The 17,789-nt window shown below is 34.9% G+C and overlaps 1 protein-coding gene across 1 annotated transcript in view; it reads right to left on the bottom strand.

Annotated features, from left to right (window-relative positions):
• HCN1 (hyperpolarization activated cyclic nucleotide gated potassium channel 1) overlaps positions 1 to 17,789 on the bottom strand; it is a 386,148-nt gene that overhangs the window by 109,448 nt on the left and 258,911 nt on the right. The window lies entirely within an intron of this gene.

The raw sequence follows: 17,789 nt of genomic DNA, 5'->3' as shown, positions 1-17,789 counted from the left end.
ATGTTTAGATTTAAAAAATCCAAAGATATATTTGCATAGTCCTTAATTCTATATTTCTTAAATGAAAAATAAACATATTTTGGAAATGCAGGTGTGAATAATGGAAAGACATCCTTAAAGTCTTCTCTCAGAGTAATGTAAATTAGAATTCAAATGTCAGAAGTGATGATGGATGAATCTTGTTGGCTTTTTATAAAATAATACATACAATAAAATAAGCAAAATAATATTTTGGCAAACCCTCTGGACAAAAATTTTAAAAAGCTGACTTCTGAGATTAGTTATTGCATGCAATTTCTGAGTCCTTTCAAAAATTTATTCCAAGCTCAATTCTACAAAAATAAGTTATTCAACATATCTTATCTATCCTTTGATAAAATTTAAAGGATTTTTTTGGATCAATTTGTATCAAACCTCCTGGCCCAAGACTTATGTAATTTATAAGGCTCAGTGCAAAGTGAAAATTTGGGGCCCTTTAGTTCAAAATGTAGGAAAAAAATACTGTTAAAGATAATAATATATAAATTTTCCCCTTTAAAGTATTTTATTACTTATAGTAGTAATAGTGATGAGTAATAACACAAATTTATAAATTTCAAAAAATATTTTTGTGTCAATTATATATAATATAATGAATAGAAACACTGTATTATTGTGATATATTGATTGATCATATAATTTTTCTGGCTTAATTTTCTGCAAATTCAATTTGTTAGGTCTTTAAAATTGATACAATTAGTAATTTCATTTGCAATGATAAAATTGTAAGTGACATCATTTGTTTTGGCTAATGCAAGATCACAAATAATTTCTGATAGTTTCTGAGAATATGTCATAGATTGTGACAACACTGAGATAAATTTTTTATTTAATATATAAAGTTTAGTACATCTGGAGCTGATGGTTCTAATAGAACAGTTTTTTAATAAATACAAATTAGTTTCATGTATGAAAGTGATTTTTAATTAAACTTTTCTTTTTAAAATAACCCTAGATTAACATGCAGATTATAAGAAATAATGGAGAACCCAATGCACCCTTCATCCCAAATGGTAACATCCAGGAAAGTGTGTACAATGTTACAACCAGGAAATTGACATAGGTACAGTCCACTGATCCCATTCATATTTTACCAACATACCAGTACTCATTTGTGTGTGTACTTAGTTTTATACAATTTTATCACAAGTTTATGTGTTCATCACCACAGTCAAGATACAGAATAATTCCATCACAACAAAGATCTCTACACTGTCTGTATACTGAATTTCATGTTGAATGTAAATGTATGCATTGACATTTTAGTATTTCCTCTGACATTTCCTGTAACTTGCTGAGGTTGTGCAAGAAGCCAGAAGTAGTTTCATAATTTGCACATATATATTTTATTCCGTTATTTTCAATTACAAGGGAAATTTAATTAAAAATTGTCCTCTCTGTTAATAATTGTCTCATTTAAAGTTTCACGAAGATAGTGTTATTTTCCATCAAATGTGATGATCTTTCAATTTAATCTGTATTTCTAGGCTGGTGGAAATTTGCTTTGCAATGTTGCAGGAGTTTCCAAAACTGAACGTTGTAAACTGTGAAAAATTCTAACACCCTGACATGCCTTATTGCAATATTTACGTAAACTCTCTATTTTGTAATAATTTATTGACAAAGTTTGCCATCTGAGTGCTGCAAGTGTTATCTTGGAATTTAGGGAGAAGATTTAATATCTGTGTAGATACTGCAGGGACAGGAACGCTGGGACTGATAGTCTGCTGTTTTTTCACCAAGATTCCTGTCTCGGCTGGCATGGGGGAGTCACTCCTACCTCCCACAGTCGTGCTGTTACGGTTGCTGCTTCGGGAATTGCTGTTGCCACTGGTATTCTGGCTCAGCCACGTTGGGGACACAGCATTTCAGATTGCTGGGGCATGCATATGCATGCCCTGCTGTCAGGTCAGGTGCTTGCCTTCTGCGTTGTCTACTGTGCCTGCAGGCCTGAACCTGTGGATGCAGAGCTGCCACCCTGCAGCACTGTTGCTCATGTTCGTGCTGCACTGTCTCAGTGGACCTCCCTTACAAAACATAAGTTCACAGATAAAACTATTAAGAATATCAAGATAGCAGCAGCTGAGCTTCATAACAAGCACAGGGGCCTTCTGGAAGTGGGTGCCTATGCAACTATAAGGTAATATCTCATGCCCACAAGGCCATTCCTTGCCTTTGTCAAATTAATTCTTAAATTCTCAGAAAGTATTATTTAAAAATACAGTGAATATACATAGATCTTTTTTTTTCATGTTTTAAAAGGCTTTTCCAAAAATAAAATTTATAGATTTTAAAAATAGGACATGATAAAGTTTAAAAGCCCAACTTCATAAACTTTGGAACTGCATGTGGCTGTGGGCAAAAATTAACCAGCCCCATCTGGTTGCAAGAGTTAATTTTCTTAAACTGAAATTCATTGTTACTTATAAAATGAGGTCATGTTGTCCTATTTATCTATCCATCCATCCACTCATACATGTATGCATGTAAATGTATGTGTATTTGTATATATACACACACAAGTGTAAAAATGAGATTCAATTTTAAGAAAATTATTTGTATAGCATATTATACTATGCAGATATTATAATGGACCCATATACAAGTTTTCATCTTTTCATACACGAAAATATGTAACTATTTCCATGAATTAACCTAAGGTTTCTCAAATTGTAGATATTCCAGGGACAAGAAATGGAGTATTCAATGAACAAAGGAATATTTCCCATAAAAAGCTTGAATGTACATGTTATTTAAAATGAAGTATTAAAATTGCTGAAATTCAACTCAGTAATATACTGACATACTAAAAATGAATTCATTACAAACCACATTGCAAAATAAGCAAAGGCTTTAATTCCTAAGATCTATTCAAAGAATGAATAAAAAGAAAATAAGCTTGGTTTGTTTCTGACTGGCTTTAAATCTCTTCTGGGCTCCTTCAGGACTCCAATTCCCCTCTCATGGTGACTTCCATCGGTACATGATGATCTTCTCATGGGCCTGGCATCTACCCATAGATTAGGGTTGGAGCTATGTCTCATCGATCACATTAGACTCTAAATTGCATGATTCAGTGGAGACACTAAATATTTTTAGGTGAAAACACTTGTTGAAAAAAAAAAAGGATGAATAAATATATTTTGACTGTGCTGTTAAATCTAATGCAAGATTATCTTCCTTATATGGGGGCACAGTCATGTTGTTAAGGCAACTTGATGGACTTAGATATAATGGGAATAATTCAAAAGTCTAATGGCATGCCCATTAGAGACTGCACTTTAATTCTGTTTGCGTTGTTTATTCTTTGTTTTTGAGGGGAAGCAGTATGTGGAGCTGGAGAAGAAAGTTTCAATTTACCAAAGGAAGGCAGTTAGATAATAGCCAAACTATTTTATATAAGAATGTGTGTTGATGTCCATTTTCATTTATCTCTTTAGGCACACACAAAACACACACAAACACACCGACATGGATCTTGGCCTTTCTCTCTACAAATATGGATCATATCATATACACTTCTCTGCATAAAGCTTTTATCACAGGAAAATTCCTCCAAATAATCTAGTGTTCAGATAATATGTAATATGTAATAAACCATTATTCATTATGCTATAGTTAATTCTCCCATTTCTTCTAGTGTTTTCCAGTTTTTGCCACTACAGACTATTCTGTAATAAACAACTTTGTACATATGACCTTTGTCTCTATTAAATATATTCTCAGGAGTGTGTTTGTTGGGTCAAAGAGTAAAGTTTTCAATTTGTGCCAGACTGTTTCAGAGGCTGTAACTTCTCCAAAAATAAATAAAAATACACTTCATAAAAAAAAAATACACTTCATCACCTATGCTATTGAGATAAAATAACCACTGTTACTTTCATTTACATTTCTCTGACCACGAAATTTGAGAAGATTGTTATATACTTATTAACTAATTAGACTTTCTCATTTCTGATGAGATTCTTATTTTTTTCTTATTAACTTGTAATACATATATGAAGACTGGATATCAATTCTTTAACTATTTGCTTTATTTTTTAACTATTTGCTTTAAATATCTATTTCTAATTTACCCTCTACTTATTGATTTTTTAATGATATAATTTGCCATGTTTTAATTATTTTTTAAAGATTTATTTATTTATTTGAGAGAGAGAGAGAGAGCATGTGAGTGGTGGGAGAGGGAGAGAGAGAATTCTCGAGAATCACTTCCAAGCACAGAACCCATTGTGGGGTGATCCCAGGACCCTGAGATTATGACCTAAGTAGAAACCAAGAGTCAGACACTCAACCAACTGAGCCACCCAGGTGCTCCAATATTCTGATTATTTTATGTAAGAAGACAAATCTGCAATTTTTCTGTGAGCTGCTGAATTTCTGTATTGGTTAAAAAGATCTCTCTAAATCTGAAAGTATTCATATGTAAATATTTTGGAGATTATGTTATTTTTTTTAGGTTATGTTATTTTTATATTAACATATTTACTTATTTTACCCGTGATTTTTTTTTTTTTTTGTATGTGGAACAAAGTTCATATTTTCATTCATTCTGAAAGAGCTGTTTCTTGAGCCTGTATACAACTTCTAACGAACTATCTGGTCCCCAGTGACATAAAAATGCCTCCTTTGTTATATATTGTCTACAGACAGTGCTTGGTGCTTGTTTCTCAGCTCAATATTTTGTTCCATGAATCCATTTGACTATTTTTCTATGCTGTTATTGTATGATCTCAAATTACAGTGACTTTATAATCTATTTTAATGTGCATGTAAAGCAAAGACCTTTCTCAATTTCAATGAAGATTGTGACTGACTTACTATGTGAAAAAAATTGAGCAAGACTATATTTTAAAGTGAAAATGTGGATACATGATGCTGGATATAGGATAGGCATGGTATCTGGGGGGAACCTATGGGTGAGAACAGTCACCAAACACAGATTATTCCTGTCTGCCTATCTATCTGAAGAGTTTCTCATAGATCAGCCAATCTAAATTATAGAGAAGATACAAAACTTAATAAGGAATGCACTAGGAAACACAGTGATGGCCAGCACTGGAGGGGTCAGAACATTCTTCAATATAGTATGGGAGGCCACAAAATTTTTCAGCAGGAAATGATAAAATCTAACCTGTGCTTTAAGATTGACGGGAAGAATTGTCGAGCAGTGATTCTCAACTGAGGATGATTCTGTCACTGAGGGACCATTACTGAACTTTTGTTTTTTATAACTGGAGGAAGTGCTACTTTTTAAAAAGATTTATTTATTATTTGAGAAAGAGAGACAGAGAGCACATATGCATGAGCAGGGGGAGGGGTAAAGGGAGACAGAAAGAATCTCAAGCAGACTCTCCACTGAGCATGGAGCTGACTCCGGGCTCCATCTCATGACCCTGAGACCATGACATGAGCTGAAACTGAGTCCAAAACTTAACTGACTGAGCCACTCAGGTGCCCTCGGAGTAAGTGCTATTATCTTCTACTGGATAGAGGCTAGTGAAGCTGCTAAATGCCTGCCAATTCACAGAGAAGCTCCAGCAAAGAATTATCTGGCCCAAATTGCCACCTTTGGTGAGGTTGAGAAATCCTGGCATGGAGGATGGATTTAACAATGGCTAGATAAGGAAGTCAGTTTAAAAGCTATCATAAGGGGTGCCTGGGTGGCTCAGTTGGTTAAGCATCTGCCTTTGGCTCAGATCATAACCCCAGGGTCCTGGGATTAAGCCCTGCCATTGGGCTCCCTGCTCAACACGGAGACTGCTTCTCCCTCTCTTCCCTGCTTGTGCTCTCTCTCACTATTTCTGCCTCTCTCAAATAAATAAAAGCTTAAAATAACTAAATAAAAGCTATTATAAGTTTAAGGGAGGTTAAATGAAAACTGAACTAGCATAAAGCTGTAAAGTATAAAATAAGAACAAAAATAAATAATTTTGAGAAGGTCTATAGAATGTAGCATATTAGATTCTTACAAAATGGTAAAAGAAAAACAAAAATAGAATAATTCATAATTCAGGAGGTTATGGAAAATTTAGAAAAATTCATGCAATTTAGGCTCTTCTTTACGGAGGAGACTGATTAGGTGTAGGCATCTTTTCTGTTCTTCTACAAGACCAGAATCGTTCTCTTTAGATACTGAAGTGTGTATACACCCAGACCTCATGGGAGAATGTCAGTATTTAGGCAGGAGCCATGTGATTTGGAGGCTGCTGCTGAGAGAATCCCAAATGGAGTAATATTACTTTATACTCTTACCTCCCTCCTCTTTTTCTCCTCCTATCCTCCCCACTAGCCCCACCCACTGCTACAATCCCAACTATAAAAGCTTAAGCCAGAAAGATAGATTGATTGCAGAGATAAAATACAAAATACACAGATAAGTAAAAACATAGTGTGTCAAACAAATGCTTAGAAAATAAGTTAAAATCGGAATACAAAATATTTTTCAAGTTATCCTTGGAAAACAGTATGATGATAACAACATGCATGGCTCTAAAGTGTTCAAAGTACCAATTATTACATTAAATTAGTCAGTCTTACCATCATATCATTCTTCTCAACACTTGATAAATGATAACACTGAGGCAGAGAACATAGTGACTTGCCCAAGGTTACAAAGTTTAAAAAGTTGAAGATTCATTGTTTCAAACCCAATCTGGTTCTATAGACCATACTATTAGCTACTACATGACACTGCTCTTGATTTTATAAACCTATTATATTTATAATTTCAGGCAAAATATTAAGGCTGAAAGACTAACTGATCAGTCCAACTCTCACATGCAATCCTTATTTGATGTAGAAAATTAACAACAGGCAAAAGAGGAGATGTAAAGAAAGAAAAACTGAGTCTGATAGGGTTTGGTGAAGGTCCAGGAATATTTTCATTCCCAGTACATCTTTTTTTTTTTTTTTTTAATGTAGCTGTTCTCCTTTCATCTTTTTTTCAAAAACAACTCTACTGAAGTTTAGTCTACATCAATAATAATAACAACATGAATGGAGACCATAAACTCCAAGTGCTTTACCATATAATCCAAATATTACCAACTTACATGTAACTTGAATCCTATTGAAAGTAAACAAGTTACCTGTTAACTCTGATTTAATCAGGGTTTCTCTTGTTTTCATTTTAGTCAATGATTTATCAACAAATTGTTCCTTATAGATTAATTTTTTATTATTCAAGAGTGCTCATTCATTTAATTCATCACTGAGGCAACACTGAAATTAATTATTGTTTGAGGAAAACATATTGAGCCCAATTAGTGGGAATATATATAAGTAAATTTAATTATTCCATCTGGGAAATTTCATACAAAAAATATTTTAGGTTTATATTCCCAGCTTAACTTATTTTCTAAGCATTTGTTTGACACACTGTTTATGTTGTTACTTAATTTGGATCAGGGTTAAGGGCTATGGCAAAGAAAGAAAAGAAATGTTTATTCTAGAATGTCCTAGACCTCCTAACAGGACATTCAAACTCAAACTAAGCCACAGGAACAAAAGTTTCTCTGGTCCATCATCATTCATATGAACTAAAATTTTGATAATTTAGATGGCCAAAACACGCCATTATTGAATAGCTGAATGAATCTTCTTTATCATTTCAAATCAAATGCAAGTATGAATATGTTAAGTAGGCAATATCTTAACAAACTTGGCAATATCAAACTTGACTCAAATACATACATCAATAGCTAAAATATCAAATTCTGATCAGTTACAGTTTACTTCTTCCATCACTGAATAAACTTATCACATCAGTTACAGCAATGCCAATCAGATAGAAAGATACATTAAGAAGTTCTCAAGCTAAGAAATATAGCTGAGCATAATCTTCCTGAAGTCACAAGAAGTGTAGCATTATAGGTCACCAATTCAAAAGTGTATGATCACTTGAACATGCCATGATTTTACTTTATCCGTGTATAAGAGAATGGAGTCAGGGTAATGAACTGTTGTTCTCCATCAATTTCACAGTTCTGGGGGTATGGTAATAATGGATAGGTATTGGGAGTGGTCTTTATACTGATTAGTGATTGAAACAGAATTACAATTGTTTCTAAGTATCATTTGAACATTTTTATTCTTTGAAGTATGTCCCCTAGAATTATTGGATTTGTATATTAAAACAGAGACATTTAAGAAACATCTTTGAGGAGGTCTTTTAGTCGAGTTAAACATTATTTGTGAGTTTTTGCTACAGATCATAGTAAGTGATAATACCAGTAGGAAGACACAGTGCATGCAACTCCTAAGGATACTCAGGGAAAGGACTGACAGTTATGTTGCATATAAGGTCAAAATGCAGATAGCAAGAAAGACTATTTCTTTTCTTTTTTTTTTAAAGAATTTACTTATTTATTTATTCATAGAGACATACACAGAGAGAGAGGCAGAGACACAGGCAGAGGAAGAAGCAGGCTCCATGCAGGGAGCCCGACGTGGGACTCGATCCTGGGTCTCCAGGATCACACCCCGGGCTGTAGGCAGCACCAAACTGCTGTGCCACTGGGGCTGCCCAAAAGACAATTTCTTAAAAAAAAAAAAAAAATATATATATATATATATATATATTATATATAATATATATAGTAGCCTTTTCCCCGAGTATAGGTATGCTTTGAAAGTTAACATTAATGCCCCTGCAGGCAAGAAGAAAAAGAACCTACCAACATTGTGTTTTGATTTCATAACTTGTCAATCTAATTCCATAACATTAGCGCTTTATTTTTAAAATGTACTACTAAGTAATGAATTATTTCCCTCTGATTCACATGATAGAAGCTCTTGAATTCTTGAAATACGTATTTGTATTCTTGATAGCATTATCTACCAAAAATTTAAATGTCATGATTTCTAGAAATAACACTTTAAAAAATATATACAATTACATATATTTTTCAATTGGAAAAATGTATTTGTTTTTCTTATCTGTACTGTTTTGATCTGCTTACAAACATTTGTACCTCTGATATCAATCCTTTTGCTTTAAAGAAGAGTTGAAATAGTTTTAAGCAACAAAATATAAAATTACTGCATAACAAGATTACTGTTGCCTTTATAAAAGGAATGATGTTTGGTCATTTTAAGTTCTAGACTTGTTCCCTAGTCAATTAATCCCTCAAATTCTAAGTGTATGTTTTCTTACATCAATAATGATAAAATACAAAATCTGCATTAAGTAGATTTATAAATTAAAATTTAATGATGCTTGAGATCATGGATATTTTTTCTCATATTTCTTTTAACATTGGTTGCATTATTGTAAAATAAAAATTAAACATGGGGTACCTGAGTGTCTTAGTCAGTTGAGCATCTGACTCTTGATTTTGGCTTGAATCATGATCTCAGGGTCCTGAGATTGAGCCCCAAGTGGGGCTCTGCACAGCTTAAGGTTGTCCCCACTCCATCCCCACCTCTGTCACCTTCTTCCCCTCCTCCTCACTCTCATACTCTCTTTAAAAAAATAATTAATTAAATTAAATTAAAATTAAACATATCAATAAATTATTTCTTAATTTGGTGGGTCTATTTTTTTTTTAATTTTTATTTATTTATGATAGTCACAGAGAGAGAGAGAGAGAGAGAGACAGACAGACACATAGGCAGAAGGAGAAGCAGGCTCCATGCACCGGGAGCCCAATGTGGGATTCGATCCCGGGTCTACCAGGATCACGCCCTGGGCCAATGGCAGGCGCCAAACCGCTGCGCCACCCAGGGATCCCTCTATTTTTTATACTGAGAGTTGATTACCACTTCTTAGAGGAAGGCTCTAAATCAGATATTTCAAGTTTTAAATGTGATTTTTCTATAATTAGTGCTTTGAGCAAAATACTTTCATTGTTGTACAAGTAAATATAAGCAAATATATTTTACATATTTTTGCACATATAAATATCAGTAAATATATTTTTATATATGCATAAATATAAAGGAACACTGGAGGAGATTAGCATACACTGAGTACTTTATTCCTTGCAAGGTACTGTTATATCAACTCATTGTTCCTCATAAAATTCTTGAAACCTGATACTGTTCTTACAGGTAAGAAATGTAAAGCTTAGAAAAATTAAGAAACTTGCTCAAAGTCACACATTTGTCAGTGCCAAAGCTGAAATTCAATCACAGGTCTGTCTGAACTGCAGTATAAACCATCTCCATTCTGAAGATCATAGCAACATATTTCATTTATATCAGTAAAATTCATAATTCTAATGCAGAATTTTCAAGCATTTTAAGAACATAACCATAGCACAGAAATTCTCTAAAATATATGCTTTCATCTCAACTAGCAAAAGGGAACCTCTACTACATCTTAAGGGAATTTAGAGGAAAAAATTATGTCAGGTTTTCATCAGAGAAAACCTCTGAGGGAAAATCCCCTCGAGAGTTTGAGGTCAATAAAGATGGTTGGGTCATATAGTCGTGCTTCACTTTAATGTTTTCCTACTGGCCAAGAATGCTCAAAGGGTCCTCTTCCTTTACTCCTATCCCCAAAGCCCTGGATGGAGTCAACTATCCTGGTATCTAAATAGGAAGAGTCTCCTGGAAGGAAGTCCTTGCCTGAGGCTTAATTTTTCAAAGCATGGAAGATGCACCTGAGGCAGAGAGGCAGGTTCAGTCTGAACCACTAAAAAGAGACTGTTTCACTAACACCTGGCCAAAGTGAAATAAGTAGTGATATAATATTGCCTAAGTGCTATTATTTAATATGCACTTTAAATTAACCGTATGGGTTTTAGCAAAGCAACTCTGCACCTATGGTTTTCACATTAGCAGATCATCTCTTTTGATGCTATTCTCAAGTTGTTTAACTCTGCTAATTAGAGGTTTTAGCATATTGGTCGTGTTAAAAACTGCTAAAATTAGAGTGAAATTGAAGTAAAACAAAGAACCTCAGTCCTTTTTTGCTAGGCTCAAACTTCTGCTCTTAATAAGGAAAGCAGAAACCTAGGACATAAAAGAGGCAGGACTTAGGAAGTTTTTCAGGGATCCCTGGGTGGCGCAGCGGTTTAGCGCCTGCCTTTGGCCCGGGGCGCGATCCTGGAGACCCGGGATCGAATCCTACGTCGGGCTACTGGTGCATGGAGCCTGCTTCTCCCTCTGTCTGTGTCTCTGCCTCTCTCTCTGTGACTATCATAAATAAGTAGAAAAAGAAAAGAAGTTTTTCACCTTGGGTGGTTATTGTTAATAATTAGGACAGAAGAGGCACCTGAATGGCCCATTTGGTTAAGCTTCTGACTTAGTTTTGGTTCAGATTGTGATCTCAGAGTGCTGTTGAGTGAGGGACAGGCAGGGCTAGGTAAGGAGAGATGGGAGGCTATGTGATCAGGCTTGCAGAGATTCCAAAAATGCCAGGGTGTAAGTAAACCAGAGATAAGGGAACAAGCCAGACCACCCTGCCCTAGGTGTGGGCAGGGATGGTGTCCTTTTTATGACAGTTATCTGTGACCAACAAAGAATACCCAGACCCCAAAGAAGCCATTAAAAATGTTATCACTAGTCCTTACTTAAACCAAGTAGCACAAGAATCTCAAGGCCACAAGTTTCCCAGTTAGTTCTCAATAAAAGACTACCAATAAAAGCTCTAAATGGCAACCCAACCCTGTTGGGAACCCTCTCACTCCTGAGACCTTTCTCTGTATCTTTACTTAACAAACTATTGCTTTACTCACTCTCCTTTGTCTGTGAGATTCATTCTTTGACTCCATGAGACAAGAACCAAGCTCTCCTGTATCAGTGCAATCCAGCCCCATGTCAGGCTCTGTGCTCAGTGCAGAGTCTGCTTGAGACTCTTTGTTCCTCTGCCCCTCCCTTCCTGCTCCCCCTTCTAAAATAAGTAAATAAATCTTTTAAGAAATAATTAGAACATAAATTATTACATACAGAATTTTTGTTTATATAAATGTTACCATATGAAAAATAAGGCATTAGATTTTTCCTTCTAAATAATCTGCATATATGTCAATTGCATGATAGTGTAATGTATAAAGAAGCTCTACTTTTTTTAAAAGATTTTATTTATTCAGGAGAAACACAGAGAGAAAGGCAGAGATATAGGCATAGGGGGAAGCAGGCTCCATGTGGGGAGCCTGATGCAGGACTCGATCCCAGGACCCTGCCAGGACCTGGGGATCATGACCTAAGCCAAAGGCAGATGCTCAATCACTCAGCCACCAAGCGCTGCGAGAATCTGTACTTTTTATGAAGATTAAATGAGAGGCATTATATAAAAGGCTGATACGTAATATGGTGTTTAGGTGTTTTCCATCTAGCCTAGTTCTCTAAATGAAGGTCTAAATTTATTAATAGTGTGTGGACATGTGTGTGTTTTCATTTAACAATTTGTTTGTAGCACTTTCTACTGCAGGATACAGCTCTAATCTCTTTATAGACATATACATCGTGAAGAATTTTATTAAAATCTGATGTTCTGAGAGCAGCATAACTACAGAGAATTTTAAACTATATAGAAAAGAAATGTGTAAGTTTACAAGAAACTTACTTGGTAATTGGTTATTGATGCTGAGGTTAAAACTAGCTTTTCCACTATTCCAAAAGTAAGCTCTCACCTTTAACAGATTCTGAAATCTTAGCCCAGTAAGGGTAGAATTTTCCCTTAACATTTAACACATACATGTAGCAGTATGATGGTATGATAAATAGATTTCTCTGTTTTTTTCTTATTCTACCTGGATTTTTTACTGGGCCAGGCTTGACCACCAGAGATAAGAGGACCTAGTGAAATAAAATGAAAGACTTGACCCATTAAACATTTTTTTTTCCTATGGCAGATGGACTTATTGCCATAGATTCATAAAAAGTTGGAAGTGTATGGGATCTGAGTGAAACTCTATCATTTTGATGGGCAGTTTCAGAATACCCCTAATTTTAAGATTAAAATAACCAACTAACTAAATACATACAAAATAAGTGTATTCGGACTATCCAACTCTATTTTAATCTAACACACAAGAAACAATACATTTCAAAGGTATAGAAAATATTGTTAATTGCTCATGAGCTCATTTAGTTGCCTAAGAATTGAAAAACAAAAAAAGCCCTCATTTCTCTAAATGCTTGCAATATTGCTTCCATTAGCTTTTGTGTAGTCACGGTAATAATGGAAACACCACCACCAACAAAAAAATTGAGTATGGTTTATACAGATCTCTTACAATAACAATCTAATTTGACCTGGTGATTATCACAGCAACCTTATGGAAACTAGAACAGCCTTTATTATCTTCATTTTATTGAGGAGGATGAAGTTTAGAGCTTCATTAACTTGCCTGTGGCCTCATGATAAGAATTAGTATCTCTCCATTGAATATCTGACCTGCCCATTGCAGATATAGTACATTTTAAGCTGTAATTGCTTAACAATTGATACCCTGTACTCTGCTCATGTATGGGTATCTAAGAGGGAAGAAAATCAACCATGGTTTGGGTTAAACCATCTCCGTCTTAAAGGTGATAGTACAAATCAAATTATTAATACATTCTATCTGAGTAAAATGATGAGGGTAGCAACTATGATCTGAATTGCCCAACATTGCCATAAAGTTACCTATTTGAGAAAAATGCTGCTTATTAGGTCAGTGGCTAATTAAATTGTATAGAAAACTATTTCCCTATGCTAAAGTTATTTCAATCACAAGTTTAAAAGATAAACTATCTCAGTTAAAATTATGTTAATTTAGAAAGATTCTTTCTTTTCTTAAGCCAAAGAAATGTATACTTTCATTATTCTGGAACCTAAAATTTTGATATCCAAGTCAGCAGGACTTTGATTCTTCCAACTTCCAGTGGAGGCTGTAATTATAGGCACTTCTGGGCTTGCAGCGACATCACTCCAATCTCTGCCTCTGTTGTCATACTATGTTTTTCTCTTCTTGTAAGGACAATAGTCATGCTGGAACAGGGCCCACTCCGATGACTTCACATTAATTTGATTATATCTGCAGAAGTCTTATTTATAAATAAGGTCAGATGCTTGGGTGTTAAAACTGCAACACATCTTTTTTGGGGGGCGGGGGCACAATTCAACCCATGAAAGTAACTGCTCCAAATTGGAAGAGTGAGTTTGAGTGTGGGAAGCATAAGTTTATGTGACAATAGCAGAATACAGAACCTGCCACTTCAACCATAGTCTGATTTGTGTGTATTTGTAGCAGTCACAGCTTTGAATTCTCAAGTGAAAACAAAAGAGAAAGAAAAAAGAGATGCTTTTAAAATTCATCTTATTTACAGCCAAGGAGTAGCAACACAAATCAGCAACAGTACATGTTACTTAGTTCTAAAGGCATGACCTTAAATTGCAGATAAACAAGTAAAGCCTTAAATTATAAGTAACACTCCAACTTGATATATTGATTATGCAACCTAACAGGATAAGCCTAGGAAATCCTCCTCTGTGTAAGGCTGTGTAGAAAACAGAAAGATTGAGCACTTACAGTTATTTTTAGCGGCCTAACTCCAACTTAAAGCTCTTACCCTATGATGTGTGCTCAGTGCATTCTTAGTGTGGAAGGCTTCTGTGTCACTTACTGCTCTCAGAGACTTTCCTGCTTTGGCTTCTTAAGTCCATTTAAACCTTCTACAAATGCAGGTTTTATAAGGTCTGGACTGTCTGATCTCATGTACAACTTCACAGAAAATTGAAACACCAAATAGAACTTAAGAGAGGCAAAAACCAACTTCTTGATCAATAGAATCAAACCAAAGATACTATATGCTAGTATTTAGAAAAGTTAAATCCCTCAGTTGTCTCTGATAAATCAATTCTCCATTCACATTATGTGTGTATGTATGTGTGAGTGTGTGTGTGTGTGTGTGTGTGTGTGTGAAATGAGAGAGAGAGAGAGAACAGGAATTGATTGATCTTCAAGGCTTAGACTATCTCGTTTTAGCCCTCTCTCTGTATTCAGATATAGATTGACTTAAGCAATAAGCAAACAAACTATAAAACAGAAAAAAAAAATTTGAGGAACGCCCGGGTGGCTCAGTGGCTCTCCTTTTGGCTCATGGCATAATCCTGGGGTCCCGGGATTGAGTCCCACATCGGGCTCCCTAAAGGGAGCCTGCTTCTCCCTCTGTCTGTGTCTCTGCCTCTCTCCTTTGTCTCTCATGAATAAATAAATAAATCTTTAAAAAAAAAAGAAAAAGAAAAAAATTAAAACAATCTTTTGGTTTTTCTCTCTTTTCTTCACTTTTTCTAGCTTTTGATTCTACCAGCTTATAAGAAGACTAGAAAAATGGTGATTCAGACATAATTCCCATTTCTGATGCACTTGTTTCAATTCTTTAAAATCAGAATAAAAATATATGGACAATTGTCCCATGTTTAACCATGATATTACTATCCAAAAACATATTCTAGCTATTTTCCTACGGCTTGGAGAGGAAAACCAGGGTTAGTTTACTTTTAGAAAGTAATTTTTAGTCTGCTTATACATGATAAAAAACTATGACAATAAAAAGGTAAATGCTAGCAAAACTGAAGTATCCCTAAATACTTCAGTAGAATTCTTATTTCCGGTTATAACATTACCTAATGCTAACACCTCCGTTAGTTCTGACCACTTTGGTTGTGACGCATAATAATCAGTGTTTCTTGAGAAGAGCATATTGCTTAGTGCAATTCCTGTAGGGGACTGACCTATAATATCTCAATTAGGAAAATGCTAAATTTTCCAAAAACTTATAGGTTATAAAGAACATATCCAGACACATCATATATGTGTCTTCCTTAACTTCTGATGTGGAAGGAAACAACTGTGGCTTACTGGCAATGCAAGAGAATGTCTTAAGGATTAACAGCGTACGTTTCTTGGTCAGGAGGGACTGCTCAGAAAGAAGAGGTAAACATTCAAAGCTTAATGATTTCTCTTGTGCATCACTTCCATGACTCATGGCAGATTTTCCCCAGCTAGTTCTAAAATGATTAATCTGCTCCAATGAGTCAATAGTCTCTCATCTTCACATTTCCTTAGGCACTAGTGACAAAGGTTAACTAAATTGTATTCGTGTGGGGGTGTATGTGTATTTCTACTCCAGGCTTACCTAGAAAAGGTATAGACTAGTAGGCTCCCTGGGGTACAATGTGTGTGCCATCCCTGGTAGCACTGTGATACTAGGTTCCCCGGACAGCGGAGATGGAAGCAGCAGTAAGCCTCAGTGAGATAACTGTTCACACTGTAGATGAGGTTTGGGATAAGAATACCTTATTTTCCAATCAGAATCGAGACAAAGAATGGCATACTCAAAATCTCCCCATACCATCTTCTAAGATGCTAGAAACTACCTTGAGTCTTTCTGTTTTAGTTGATGAAGTCAATGTTACAATTTCTGGAAGGTTATAATTTAAACGCCTGCACATTACTACTAAGTCATTATTCAAATATCCTCTTTCCCTGGCTGGCCCCACTATGGTTCAGGATTGACTCCTAAAACCCCAGAATTGCATGAGCATAGGCTAGCATGGGGTGAACAGAGAATGAAGAGCATCCCAGGATAAATTCTTTAGGGAAGGACAAGGCTTGAATGCCATGAAATTAAAGGCAAATATCAGAGACAGGATCTTCCAAATGAAAGAAGATAGGATGGGAGTAAATATGTACGTAAGATGGGATATGTACAGATTACCATTGTTTTGATATATCCATGCTTTCCTTTGTCTATCATTGGAAGTATATTATGTGGTTAAAATGGAATCATTCAAATATTCTTTTTATTCACTATTCTGTTATAGTGAGGTGGCATGCTTGATTAGTGGGGAGTCACCCTAGAAGGTTGGCAAAAAATGAAAAATCAGATACATAGGTTTTCATATGAGGAATAGAAAGGGCCACAGAACTTAGAATAGAAAATGAATAACACACAGGAGAGTAGATCCTAGAGCATTTACTATTTATGATGAAGGTGGAATCCAAGCAAGTGGGTAGGGATACATTATAGTAAGTCAGGAAGAAAAAACAAGGAAGGAAGAAAAAAAAGAAAATCTTTTCCTTTTTAGGTATTTCTACAAATTTACTTGAAATTAACACTATTGAAGTAAAGGGCAGCTTTATTAGAAAAGATAAAATATATTGACATTCTTTGTAAGCCAGCAGGTGCCATTAAAACATAAATGACAGTATCACTGTTATTATTAGTACTATATATTGATAATGGCATGGTTGCCTGAGAATACTAATTATACATGCAATTTGAAGATACTCATATTTGATTCTTGTTATGTATTTTCTCCACAATTTGTAAGCTACACCAAGCAAATTTCATAGGTAAAAGGGGTGAGCATTTTAACAAAGTTTAGGTAGGGAAAGTTTAGAGATGGAAAAAAAAAAAAAGAAGAAGAATGTTTAGCATTTAGAATGGTAATATAATCACAAGAATAAGAAGGGGCAGGAAAATTGAATTAAAGTAGTGATATTGATGGCATTACCTATACAGGGATAAAATATTATTTTACAACACACTAAGACATTTTAAAAGACAAATTTGATAGTGTACTAAGGCATTTTCAAAGGCAATAATCTACCCCTGGAAAATATCTTAATAATAGATTCTTGGAAAGTTATCTCTTTCAGGAAGCTAAGTGACCAAAAATATGAATTCAGAATACAAGGGATTAAAGCTAAACTGAAAGGGATTAAAGTATTCAAAGTCCAATACATTTTCTTCAAAATTTAAGAGAAACGGCTGAACCTGGTGGTATTCTGAATGTTAATAAAATGCAC

The sequence above is a fragment of the Canis lupus genome, chromosome 4 (genome assembly GCF_048164855.1).
Source record: "Canis lupus baileyi chromosome 4, mCanLup2.hap1, whole genome shotgun sequence".
Classification (NCBI taxonomy): domain Eukaryota; kingdom Metazoa; phylum Chordata; class Mammalia; order Carnivora; family Canidae; genus Canis; species Canis lupus.
Note: the sequence above shows the minus strand (reverse complement) of the source record. Positions and strands in the feature narration are given on the sequence as shown.